Here is a 14934-nt window from a genome sequence, read left to right on the forward strand (position 1 = left end):
TGTCCTACAAAAGAGATTCATATAATGGGATCTTGAGAAGGAGTTCTGTGTGGCAGAATGGAAAAAGTTTGGTATCTTTAGCCATGAGCTAGAGCTGAATCCCGGCTCAGTGATTAACTAGCTATTTACATTTGGCAATTGATTTAATCTTTCTAAGTCTCAATTTCCTTCTATGTAAAATTGAGACAATAATTCTTATCTTTCTGGGTTATTTCACAAATGGCAAGCAATATGTGTAAAGTTCCTGACTCATAATAAAAGATCTTTAAATAGTTACTCTTGCTTGGATCCCTTTATCTAAATCCTTTATCTGAGCCCTTTCCGGCATTCTATTTTTCAGCAAGATATGTAAGTGGCTTACGAAAATTGGCTCATACGTTAGACTTTTTAAAATCAAATTTTCCTGCATATTCTGTGACTTAATCTTCTAAATCTAAGTGTATCTTATTCATCATCACTGGGAATGAAATATATAAGAATAAATTGTCAAAATTACAGAATTGTTTTCATATTATTGAAATTTAAAATATTTGGGTAGTTCTCTGCAAATAAAAATTAATAATATAAATCTTTTGTCATATTCTACTGTTGATTGAGCTCTTTTAAAAGAAAACTCTTGAAGTAGGTAAGGAGATATTATTAATACTATATTGTGGAAGAAACAAATTGAGACCCTTAAAAGGTAAAATGATTTAGTCTGTCACATAATTAGTATGACAAGACAACTCATCCTCTGATAATCATCATATCATGCAATGTCACTTCTCATATAAATGGCACACTGTTGGTCCTCTAACTTTTGAATTTATCAATAGCATAATTTCGTGTGCGTATCAAGTTAATTTATTTTGAAATAAATGACTGGTGTTGTGATGATTATAGTTATAGCTGCTAAATTTTAATAGTATGTATCTCTATTATCTAACAAAATTCTCAGGAAATATTTGTAAAACTAAATGGATAATTTTTATTGTGTACATATGCAGAATTGAATATGAAACTATGTAAACGTAACTTATCAAAGATTGAAGGAGTAACCTATAAACCAAAAACGCCTTGAGAAATAGTCACCATTTCCCTGAAAATTGAATGGCATAACATGAAAGACAAAGCTGGATTATTTCCCTTGGCACTGGCAGTGTGGAGCTAATAGCAGATAGCCTGTGAAAATATAATCAGACAGTCATCATATGGGGATATAGCAATATAAAGAGACAGCTGGATTTAAATAAAATTTCACAAGAAAAATGTATCTACCATGATTAAAATATAATTTTGTTATATTATGATTTTTAAGATCTTTCAAGTTTAAAGAAACAGAAGCTCAACTTTAATGATCTCAGGCAAAAAAAGTCATTTATTGGAAGGATACTGGGTCATGTTTTGGAAAACCAAGCCAGAAAAAAAAGCAGGACTGCATCCGGACCCCGGGAACACTAAAAACCAGTCACTCAAATGATGTCAGGGACTCTTGGGCTCTCATCTCTGTCTCTTCTTAAATGCTCACATTATGTTTCCCTTTTTTTTTCCCAAGCAAACTTTCTCCCCTTAGCAGCAAAGTTGACTACAAGCAGTTTTTAAGTTTCACGTCTTACAATTTAACAGAGAAAGAGAGAAAAAGAGAGAGAGAGAGAGAGAGAGTAATTGCTGCTGCTGTCTCTGGTTCTAAGTCCCAAAATTACAAAGAAGGAAATTGTTTGTTAAGCTTGGGTCATGTGCCCAAAAGTGGAGCAACAATTGTGGGCAGAGAGAGGGTCTTATAGAAGCAAGAAGAATTCATAGACCAAAGACTGTTGGAACTACAAGACACATTAAATATCACTTTTCTAATGAATTCATTTTATAGTTAGTCAACCATGACAACTAGTGTTCAGAGACTTGCCCAAGTGACAAAACCTAGATTGAAATGAGTCTCTAGTTTTTTTCTAATACTTAAAGGTATTAAAGGGACAATGAAAACGGATGAAAAAAGAAGAGAGGGAAGCAAAGTAGAAGACAGAAAAAAAGGAGGAAGAAGAGAAGGAGAGGGGGAAGAAAGGAAAAAAAGAAAGAAGGAATATTGAAAAGAGGAAAGGAATGGAAGGGAAAAGAAAGGAAAGGAAAGGGCTGTTCCCACTGTGATCATATTGATGGAATGAGTGGGAGTTGTTGTATTGTAAGTGACTGGGTGTTGGGAAACAGAGCCATACCTGCCCGTTATAGGAAATAAACTGTAACTTATGTGTTATACATAGCAAGTAGAATCAACAAATGTTTGTATTTGGCTTAAATTGTCAGATTATTTTACTCAATTTCGAAACAGATGTGCTTCCTCATTTTGGCTTTTCACTCATCTTCCATTTTTTCTGAGTAGGGATTTGTAAGCTGCTTCTCAAAAAACTACTTATCTGAAACAAATTCTTGGTGCCATCACAAACAAATTCTTGGTACCATCACAAATTCTTGGTACCGTTATTTTGTTCTGCCTAGTTTGGAATATCAGTGTAAAATGCTCCCCCACTGTAGTAAGTTTTAAACAGGCATAAAGTTTCATTACAGATGTAAATTAAGCTATTGCTAGCAATATCTTTAGTGACTCCTCGGTATACTAAATAATTACTTGAATTATTAAAATACAGTCTTGGCCGGGCGTGGTGGCTCACGACTGTAATCCTAGCACTCTGGGAGGCCGAGGTGGGCGGATTGTTTGAGCTCAGGAGTTCGAGACCAGCCTGAGCAAGAGCGAGACTCCGTCTCTACTAAAAATAGAAAAGAAATTATACGGACAGCTAAAAACATATATATAGAGAGAAAAAATTAGCCGGGCATGGTGGTGCATGCCTGTAGTCCCAGCTGCTGGGGCTGAGGCAGGAGGATCGCTGGAGCCCAGGAGTTTGAGGTTGCTGTGAGCTAGGCTGATGCCACGGCACTCTAGCTCAGGCAACAGAGTGAGACTCTGTCTCACAAAAAAAAAAAAAAAAAAAAAACAACCCACAGTCTGAGAAAGATGTATCTGTCTTCACCACCCAAGACATCTTTAAAGGTATGAACTTTTGAAATAGCACTATTGATGTATTGTGGTATTTTCCTTAAAGCCATTTGAGTATGGTGAATGATTTATTTAATGACATTGACTTCTTGCTTACTAAGTGCCAGGCAGGTACTTAGGAGTGCAATGGAAAATAAGATAATTCTTAGGGAACTAGTCTAATTAAGGGGAAAAGCCTTGTAAAAGGTAATTATAGACTTCTGTTAATGGCAAACTAAATATTTTGAACCAATCTTCCTGAAGAGAATAACAAAAAAGCTGAATAAAATATATGAAACATTTTCTTAATGCCATCATATAACTAACAAAGTAGGAAATAATTACAGCACCAATATCTGGAAACAAACAGACATCCAGAGAGAAGAGTCTGTTTTTTTAAATCACTTTTTCTCTGTAGGCATTTGCCAATCTAGTATGGATGTCTGTCAAGTTGAGCAGCACTTTTGGAAGATTCCTGGGTCTATGGTGAATTGAATTGGAAACAGATGTCACCAAATAGGGTGGCTGTAGTAAATCTCCTCTGACTGAGGTTGGAACCAGAAGAGACATACACTAGGTCCAAAGATGTATCAGAAGTAAAACAGCTGGTTTGAGTCATTTAGTTCAGTGGTCCCCAACCTTTCTGACAGCAGGGACTGGCTTCGTGGAAGACAGTTTTTCCATGGATGGGGAATTAGGGTGGGCCGTCAGGGTCTTGGCTGTTCACCTCAGATCTTCAGGTGTAGGATTCTCATGGAGGGCGCACTCTGGATCCCTCCCCTGCGCAGTTTGCAGTGGGGTTCACGCTCCTATGAAGGTCCAATGCTGCTGCTGATCTTATGGGGATGCGGGGATCCGGCAGTGATGCGAGTGATAGGGAGAGGCTGCGGGTGCAGGTGAGGCTTCACTAGCTCCCGCTCTGCTCGCCTCCTGCTGTGCACCCGGTTCCTGGCGGGCTGCAGACCGGTGCCAGTCTGGGGGTTGGGGACCACAGAGTTAGGTGGCCAAGAAAATATCAATTCATGAAGTTGGGTTAAAGCAACAGAAGTGATAAGATATGGCGGTAAATTTAAGTGAATACTGACTATATAAAACAATCATATATTGTGTCACATGGTTGAAAATATGTACATAATTATAATAAATGAAAAATGCACATACTTTGAATGGGGAGGTGTTCTGAAGTATTTGCATCATCTAGAAAGAGGGTATTTATCAATTAACCCAAGTACATGTTATACTCTCAGGAAAACCAGTAAACTATAGTAAAAGAAGTATAAATGTTAAATTAATTTGGGGAAAAATAGAAAATAATCTTAGTCTAAAAGAAGGCAAGAAAACAGAGAAAAATATATAACACTAGATAAGACAAATAAAAAATGCAGAGCAAGGTTGTAGATTTAATGCTAATTTTTAAAAAAAACTAATGTAAATAGAGTAAATATGCTAATTAAAATACAGTTATCCACCTAGATGAAATATAAAACTCAATTTTACACATTTAAAAGAGATATAGGGGGACATTGATACTTTGAGACGGGATTCTGCCAACCTCCTCTTTTGCCAGCAAATTAATGAACTCCTCTTTTCTCCTCCTCAAAAAAAAAGAATACAGATAGGTTGAAAGGAAAAAGATGGGAAAGAAGATATGAAAACATTTTCCTTTATTGGCATATATAGAATGTAACACTTAATAGAATAGCACTTATGTAATTCTGCAGAAGGCATATTATTTTCATTTCTCCAAAGAACACTTAACAGCAATTAGTAATGTACTGGTCATAAAGCATATTCATCAAATTCAAAGGACTGAGATCATACAGAATGTTTCTTAACCACAATTTAATTGAGCTAGAGATCCATAGCAAAAACAGCCAAAATAAGAAAAAATAAAACAATAACTAGAAAATTCCTATATGTAGAAATTAGGCAACACACCCCTGTATAACTCATGGGACTAACAATAAAAATCACAGTAGAAACAGGAAAATATTTTGAATTGCATTACAATGAAACTATTATATATTTAATATTATACTTGTGGCTTACAGCTAAAGCAGTAATTACAGACAACTTTGTAGCTTTAGTGCATATTTTAGAAAATAGAAAAGATTGATGAACATCAAGTGAGCATTAATCCTCAAGAAGTTAGGAAAGGAACCAAAAACTAAAAAATGGAAAAGGAAGGTAGGTAATAATAAAGATAAGAGCAGAAATTAATGGCATAGAAGACAAATATATAATAAAGAAGGTAAACAAAACTAAAAGATAGCTCTTTACAAAAACTAATTAAATTGATAATGCCAATCAAGGAAAAAAGATCAAAATCAGGAATGAAAAATGGACATTAATACATATTCTGTAGACCTAAAAAGACAAGGGGATATTTTGAACAACTTTATAACAATACATCTTATGGACAAATTCCTTTAAAAGATACAGCACTCCAAACCAATAATACAAGAAAAACAAAAAGAGAGAAAATTCTGATGGTTTTGTGTTTATTAAAGCAATCCAATTCTTCGTAAAATAACTTTCCTACATCTCGGTGTAAGGACAAACTAAAAATGGAACAGAAGAGAGAATTCAGAAGACATAATGTCACCTGATTTTGAAAAAAAGTCACACTGCCTTGTAGTGAGAAAAAAGTGGTCTTTAAAATAAATGGTGCTGGATCGATCAGATAGCCAGCTGGATAAAATATTAATATATTTATCTTGAATCTTATACCATGTACAAAATCATTCCCATGTACATGACAAATGGAAAAGTTAAGGTAAACATATTTTTTGAGAGGAAACCATAGGGGAACATCTTATCGCCATGATAGTAGGCAGGAACCACTTTTTTAAAAAAGGCATAAATCACAAAAGAAAAAAAATGATAAATTGGACTATTTTAAAACTTAAAACTACTTTTTATCAAAAATGCCCTATCCAGAGAGTGAAAATGGCTGGGCATGGCAGCTCCTGCCTGTAATACCAGGTATTCAGGAGGCTGAAGTGAGAGCATTGCTTGAGGCCATGAGTTTATGACCAGGCAATGTAGCAAGTAGGCAATGGTTTTAGAGACTCCTGTCTCTAAAAATATTTAAATAAAAAATTAGTGATCAGGTGTGGTGGTGTGCCCTGTAGTCCCAGCTACTCAGGAGGCTGAGGCAGGAGGCTCTCTGGAGCCCAGGAGTTTGAGGCTGAAGTGAATGATGATTGAGCACTGCACTCCAGTCTGGACAACAGAATGAGATCCTTTCTCAAGAAAAAAAAAGAGAGAGAGAGAGAGAATGCAGCCAATAGAATGGAAGAATATTCAATTAGTTAGATCAGTAGCACATAACAAACTATTAAAATCAACAGTAAAAAGACAGGTAGCCCATCATAAATATAGGCAAAAGGCTGGGCATGGTGGCTCACACCTGTAATTCTAGCACTTTGGGAGGTCAAGGTAGGAGTATTTTTTGAAGCCAGGAGTTCGAGAATAGCCTGAGCAAGAGTGAGACCCCTATATCCCCAAAAAGAAGAATTAGCCAGGCAGGGAAGAGGGAACCTGTAGTCCCAGTTACTTGGAAAGCTGAGGCAGGAGGATCTCTTGAGCCCAGTAGCTTGAGGCTGCAGTGAACTATGATGATGCCACTGTACTCTAGCAGGGAGACAGAGTGAGACCCTATCTCTAAAGAAACAACAACAACAAAATAGGCAAAAGACTGGAACAGATATTTTACCAAAGGGGAGATCCAAATGGCAAATATATGAAATGATCCTTAACATCTTTAGTCACTAAGGAAATATAAATTAATACCACCATGCCAGAATGGCTAGACTCAATGCTCTTCAGAAATGAGAATAAACAATGTACAGATATAAGCAAAAATATGGATTAATTTTATGAACATAACTGAGCAAAAGGAGGTAGACAAAAAGAGTACATACTCTGTGATTAAATTGCATAAAATATAAAATTAAGCAAAACTAATCTGTAGTTTTGGAGGTGAAGAGAGGATTTTTTATGTATTTTATGTATCTTCCTATCAGGTGTGGAAAATCAACTGGAGGAAGTATTGAGGTATACACATTGAACCATACTTTTTGTACATGTATTTTTTTAAATGTATATATCTTCCCACAAAGAAAGCACCAAATTCAGGTGACTTCACTAATAAATTCTACCGAATTTTCAAGTAAGAAATAATAGAAATCTCTTCTAAAGAATAGAAAAAATTGGGAATATCTTGCTACTTGTTTTATAAGATCAGCATAAACTTAATGCTAATAGCAAACAAAAACATTAAGGGGAAAGAAAGTAATGGGTGAGTTTCACTCATACACAGAAATGCAACTATCTTGAATTATTAGTGCACAAATCCAGCAATGCATAAAAAGCACAATATATTACAGTCATGCTGGCTATATTCCAGGAATGGAATGTTGGTTTAATTACAAAAAAATCAATTAATGTAATTTAGTTTCTTATCAGAATAAAGCAGAAAAATCATGTACAGAAAAAGCTATTGATAACATTTGACAATTATTTACAGTAAAGTACTCAGAAAAGTAGGAATAGATGGGAACTTCCTTTTTCTAATAGAGGAGTTTTGGAAATGCTTATAGTAAATGAAATGTTTAAATATTTTCTGTTGACATTAGAAACATAAAATTTCCCATTATTATTTATTTCCCTTTCAAATTATACTACACATCCTAATCAAAACAGTAAGGCAAGTGAAAAAAAGTTATAAGGATTGAAAAGGAAGAAATAAAACTCTCATTAACTGTGGATGATATGATTATGTATATAGAATACCCAATGAATCAACAGACAAATTATCAGGATTTATAATAAGTTTAGCAAGGATGTTTGTACAAGGTAATATAACAAAATTTATTTTATTTCTATAAACAATTAAAAATAAACAATAAACAAAAATAAAAATTTAAAAGACACTATCATAGCATGGATATTAATATATTATATTTCAAACAAAAATGTAACTAGATCTGTAAGAATTTCAACATAGAAAACTATGAACCATTATTGAGAGCTCTTTTATATATGTCGATAGTTATGGAAGACTTAAACAAAGGGAATGGTATATGTGTTCATGAATAGGATTTAACATTGTAAGATATCAATTCTCCTCAAACTGAGCTATATGTTCACTGGAAAAATTCCAGTCAAAATCCTGGTTAGCATTTTGTAAAAACCAGTAAACTGATTCTTAAATGATATTGCTTTTGGTTCGAAAAATGGCCAAGAAAAATAGGTGATGAAGCCTCACTTCCCACAACTGAGGCAAGTTGTTGGATGTCTCCATGACTGGATCTGCCAAGTTCTTCATATCCCTTAGGACAGAAATATTGAAATGCAACTGGAAGATCTGGTTCTGAATGGGTGTCCACAAATGTTGGTCAATGGTTCTGCAAAACTGCCACACATGGAGGAATGCACCCACTGTGTGTGATGGGAAACTAGAGAAATTGATCCCAAAAATCTCATTTAAAATTAGCCAGAAAACCAAAATTTCCAAACACCTACAGAAATTTTATGAAAGACAAATAATATACTGAATACTCACAGTTAAAATTTGTCCCATATAAATTCATTTTATAGAACAATCAGAGGCAAAGTAAAATTATAATTCAAATTTTGGAGGTGAAAGCAGAGATCAAGCTATCTATCAAAGTCACTAGATTTGGCATGAACAATTCAAAGACTCTGGAAGATTTGGTTTTGTTTAATGAATGAGTTTGGGGGGGTGGGGAAACATATTTCTCTTTATGTTTAGGAAGTTGCTGTCAGAAAACACTTGGAAAAGCAAAAATATACATCAGAGAGATCAAATGGGGTTGGAGTTATGATTCAGTGGGAGAGACAAGTGGTAAGTTTGGGGCATATCAATCCCCCAAGGAGTCACCATCCAGGTTCAGTACCTAGAAACCAAGCCAGAAGTCAGAGTACTGCCTGCAAACTACCTCTTCTAGCTACCTAAACAGTAGAAACTTCTGGTGATTCAGCAAGAAGGTATTTATAGGTTGTCAGCAAAGATATCAAAAGATAAACAATATCAAAGGAAATCATTTGACCTTACATATAAAACTCCACTTTGTGCTGACGCAAATAATTTTCTGACAAAATAGTTACTTGTTATATTTGGATAGATTTTATGTTTCCTAGAAATTTACTCGTTGGGTTGCACTCTATCTGCCTTATATCACTTTGCTTTCTTCCACCTTCTGCTTATATACTGAAGAAGTGCAGGATTATCATTATACATTTGTCTATTGGTTAAATGTATTTTAATCCTGTATGTAATTGCTATAAGAGGTACTGTGGGTAGGCTAGAGCAAACTTTGAGAGATAGGTGGTGCATTAGTTTCCTAGAGCTGCTGCTCTGCTCAGGGTTCTCCAGAGAGAGAACTAATAGGAAATATATATATATATATATAAATATATATAATATATATATATATAGAGAGAGAGAGAGAGAGAGAGAGAGAGAGAGATGAAAGGGAATTTTTTATGGGAATTGTCTCACATGATTATGGAGGCTTAGTCCTATGACAGGCCATCTGCAAGCACCCTGGGATGCCAGTGGAAATGGCTCAGTCCAATCACAAAAGCCTCAGAACCAAGGAAGCCAGTGGTGTAATTCTCAGTCAGAGGCTGAAGGCCTGAGAGCATGGCGGCCACTGATGTTAAGTCACAGAGTCTAAAGGCCAGAGAGCCTGGAATTCTGATGTCCAAGGGCAAGAGAAATGTATCCAAGCTCCAGTTATGAGAGAGAGTGAGAGAAAGAGAGAGAGAAAATTCACTTTTCTTCTGCCTGTTTATTCCATCCAGGCTTTCAGCTGATTAGATGTTGCCCACCCACATTGAGGATGAATTTTTTCCACCACAAACTAAGTGGCTTAAAACAACAGAAACTTTTTATTTGACAGTTCTGGAGGCTAGAAATCGAAGGTGTCAAAAATCAAAGGTTCAAAGTCAGGAGGTTGGGAAAGCCATACTCCCTCCGAAACCTGTAGGAGAGAATTTTCCTTGTCTCTTCCTAGCTTCGGATGGTGGTCAGCAATCTTTGGTGCTCCTTGGCTTGCCACTGCATTGCTCCAATCTCTGTCTCTGTCATCACATGGTATTTTCCTGTGTGTCTTTGTCTTTGTGTCGCCATCTTCTTCTCTATGTGTGTGTGTTTGTATCCAAATGTCCCTCTTCTTATGAAGACATCAGTCATATTGGATTTGAGCTCACCCTAACTGACCTCATCTAAATTGCTTACACCTGCAAAGACCCAATTTACAAACAAGGTCACATTCACATATACCAGGGGCTAGGACTTCAACGCATCTTTTTGGGGGGTGTGATGACATCCATAGCAGGTGAGGAACATCAGGAAGACAGGATTGGTAAAAACGGGTTTAATACACCAGGCTCTTTCTCAGTTCAGAGTCTTGCAATATGTGATCACTTCTGTCTGCATTACTTGCTACCCAATTTTTGCTGAAGTTCCAGTGGTGTACTGGAGCCAGCTCACAGCAGCACAGGAGAGCCAATTGTTAAATTTTCAGAAGCCAATTGCTAAACACTGAAATTATTTAAAATTAAATTATATAAACTTATACTTAATTAAATTAGAAATGAAAGTAATAGATTCCAAAAACTCACCATTTCCTACTTATTTGGCTATACTTGACTATTATCTATGTTTTCTCATTAGGTTATTTGCATCTGTTATATTTATATAGTAGAAATACAAGATATCGGTGTTCTTATCTCTCCCTAAGTCCACATTCAGTGATATTGTATTGGTAGTTTAAAGTTGGCCACAGAGGAAATATTTATAATACAAAAATCAGCTAACACTACCAGTCAGGGCTTCTTTTCCATGGAAAACCAGCTGTTGAACATTTACCAGATACCATGAATAAACTCCTGTCTTCCTTTAGCCTCATCATTGACCGGCTTTCCACAGCACTCATTTGAATTAGACTTCTTTCTCCCATTATTCTCTTTCTTAGTTCCTTTTTCTAGTCCTCTTGGGACTGCTTCTTTGTAATTGTGCAGTTTTATATATATATATATATATATATATATACACACACACAATTTTATATATATATTTTATATATAAAATATATAAAACACAATTATATATATAGATATATTTTTTTTAATGTCTATTGCTCTCACTAAATTAAGTTTCTTGACAGCAGGAACCATGACTTTTTTCTTGTTGGTCACCTCCAGCATAGAAATACAGCATTTAGCATATAACAGGCATGTAACAAATATTTGTTAAATGTTTATGATGCATCTGAGCAGTGAATAAAAGACTGAAATGATGACATAATATATCAGGTTTGATGATGGAGCAAAGTTAAGGCATGACTACAGGCACTGAATTTCAAGTTATCTGCTAAGATGTTTAGTTAAATTTAGGTGAAAACTGAGAGAGTTAATCCCTTGGTATCTATTTCTCCTGCTACTTTGCACTTATGATTAATGATGGTATGCAATAACAATCTAGTCAAACGCATGGGACAATTGGAATAAAGAGAGATGTGTCTGATATACCTAGTGAGAGGTTCCTAGAATGTAATAAATTTATTCTAATGAGAGAGTCTGGCAATTAAAGAAAGAAAGGCAAACTAGCCTATGACATCAATACCTACTTACCAAACATCCCAGGAATCCTTGGGGACCTCAATGTAAGAAGCTGCATGAGATAAAGATGGGCTCACCATAGGCATGAGAACAATACTTGGCTTTTATGAGAGGATAAATCAACACACCTGAGATGTTCTGGGGTACTGTCTAACCTATGGGGTAACAGAGGGACAGAAGAAGAGGTAGGCATTATTGCTGGCTTCCATGCCACAACTAAGAACCTACACATAAGCAACGTCAGCTATAGTTAGGAAGCAGTTCCTTCAAACTCCAGACTGAAAGCATGGGATAATGGAAAGAGTAGGAGTTTTGAAAGTAGACATACTGAGATATTAAAATTAACTCTTCATTTATTAAGTGACCATCAGCATTAATCTCTCTGCAGTTTGTTTTCTACCTCCCTTAAATTGGTGTAACAATATAAACTTCATGGGGAGCTGGGGCTGCCAGTAACCCTTAAGGAAATTTTGTGTGAATTAGTAAAAGGCATTCACTCTGAGCTAATGCAATCCTTCCAGCTAGTGACCTGGCAAGGAAGTGGCCCTTTTGTATAAAGAAAAAATTATCTCTTCCATCTGGTGGTCGTTCTCAGGGTACAAGACTACTTGCCTGCAAATACAGGAAGGTAAAGATTAAACAAGATCTTATATTAAAACACCAAGCTTTGTCTAAAACATAGACGGCTGTCACACATGTCAGTTTCTGTCCCTAAAAATCTCTTCTCCTTTTCGTCCCTCTCCTATCTCCTCCATACCATTATCAGGTAGGATCTCCTTGCCCTTGGAGACAAGCTAGGTCAGCCTTTTTTTCCTTATAAATCTCTTTGCTTCGGAACCTGAATTGGATAATTGGGAGTCATATATCCCATTCGCATTGTCCTTCCCCATGTAGCGCCCTCACTATGTAATTACTCCTAAAGTGTATTTTCTTTTCAGGGGTGCGGTGGGTAGGTGCTGAGGGAGACTAAGTTCAAGGAGCATGAAATACAGCTCCCTCTCATGTGCCAATAAATCTGGTCAATCTCAGCTGAAAAAAAAATAAAAAAAGAGTAAAACCTGTTTTTTCTTGTCCCTTAAATTATGTCAGTACCTGGCAGTTGTTTATGTTCAAAAAGTCAACAGAAGGCAGGCAAGGGAACAGGGAACATGATAAGTGTTTAAGGGCTATGACTTACTACTCAGCAATGTGCCAGTGATGTGGCATGAATTAAAAACAAGAAGTTTCCCAGGAGAAGAGATTTCTTTAGAGATGTAATTAATTGACCTGGCTTGGGTTTCTCCCTTCCTAGAGAAGTAGTTGTCAGTGAAGTGCTTCCAACACTGTCCTGGCTGTAATTATTATTCAAGTTCATGCTGTGAAGTCATCTTCACTCAAGAATTCTAGCATTCGCCACCGAAAAATTCATAGGCAAGGGTTTTGCATTGCCACACACCTTGGGATTTTTTTCTCAGAATTAGGAAGCAAATGTAGACAGCAATTATTTTAGATATTTGTTTTCAGAAATGAATTTTTCCCATATCTGTCAGATTTGGCATAGGATTCTTTTTCAATTTAATCTTCGTTAGCAGCATGCAAAACCATTAAGTTGAATGCTCAGGAATAAGCAAGTCATTACTCCATATCTAAACTCTAGAGAGCAACTGGTTGTCATGGTAACATAACTGCACGTGTGAAGTTAGCATTGGCAACATCACATTTCATTAAAACACCATGCACATTTGCATGAACTCCTGCCCAGACCATTGTTGCTGGGTTGGCTTCTCCACCTCATTCTGTAATAGTGTCAAGGGATTTCATATGTCAGAGCCAAGCTTGTTAGAATTCACAGCATTTATTGATGATCTGTCTCAGATGGAAGTTGAGCTGTATTCAAAGCTTTACATATATGACTAGAGAACTGACAATATATCTGTGGAATTAATCCTGCCAGTTACTCTTTCCCTGAACTGAGGTAATCCTCCCATTTCTTCTAGTGAATGGTTTTAATTATTTTATCTTGTCTCTTCCTGTATTAGGTTCTGTGTATTTCAGAGCAGCAGCTATCTTCACAACGGTTTGTAGCACACAAACTGTTTGTTGAGTCCTGTATTAAATAGAATAGTAAATAATATGAGTTCACTTTTTATTCCCATGTCATTGTTTAAACATCCTTTTGTTGAGCTAAAGTCTTGAATGAATAAACCAACCACTAGGAAGTATCAGAACAATTCCTGAAAATAGTCTGCATATATTAGTTTGCATATTATAATGGCTATTAAATATGACATAATGCATATCAACTCTATCTCTGCTTACATGCACACACACACAAAAGGTAAGAAACAAGGTTCTTGACTGATCAATAATTTAAGAGTTGCATTTGAAGATTTTTATGGGACTTCCATATAATACCTCATTGTACTTCTCCATATGCCTCTGTTCATACTGCTCCTTATGTTCAGCTTGGCTTTCTCATTCCAAATTCCCACTGAACACCTAGAGAACACATCATCTTTCAAAATTCTATTCCGGTATCATTTCTTTTTTGAAGTGTTATATGTATAACAATAGCAGAATAAAAAGATTACAGGGTAAATAAAGGATAAGAAATAACACAGCAAGCATTTTTTTTTTTTTAACAATTTTGGAAGTAAATTCCAACAGAAACAGCAAAAAGAATGGAATTAATTTCCTCTGGGGGAAGACACTCAGGATAAGAGAAGTGGGGCAGAAAACCATTACAGACCCTGTAGCACTATTAAGGTTTTAAAATCACATATATGTTATTTTTATATTTAAAAAGATAAATTTAAAAAGTGCTAAATGCTTACATTAAAAGTATACAAGCTATTCTGTAGTATTTCTCATCAAATTATTTTATCTTTCTGTAGATTCCTTTTTCACCAAATTTAAATGGACAGCAAATAATAAAGCATAAAGCTTGATTTCAGCATCTTGAACAATCACTTGATAAATTTTGTCATTTATATGTTTGTGCCTTCTAATTACAATACTCTAAAAAGAAATCAGGTCAGTTTTTAAATACGTAATTCTGTAAAAGCCCTTCTACCCAATGCTAACTAAATGTCAACATCCACCATGTACTCTTGGAATCATTAAGAATGTAAGTGAGAGTCATATTTACAATGATATTATTCCACCCTAAAGACAGAATATTGCATTGGGTTACATCTAGAATTCTCTTGCATGCTTCCTTCCAAGATACCTATATCTGTATCTATAACTGTACCTGAATATCTATCTATGTAGACATAGATATCTAAATACAT

Source organism: Lemur catta, chromosome 7 (genome assembly GCF_020740605.2).
Source record: "Lemur catta isolate mLemCat1 chromosome 7, mLemCat1.pri, whole genome shotgun sequence".
NCBI classification, from domain to species: domain Eukaryota; kingdom Metazoa; phylum Chordata; class Mammalia; order Primates; family Lemuridae; genus Lemur; species Lemur catta.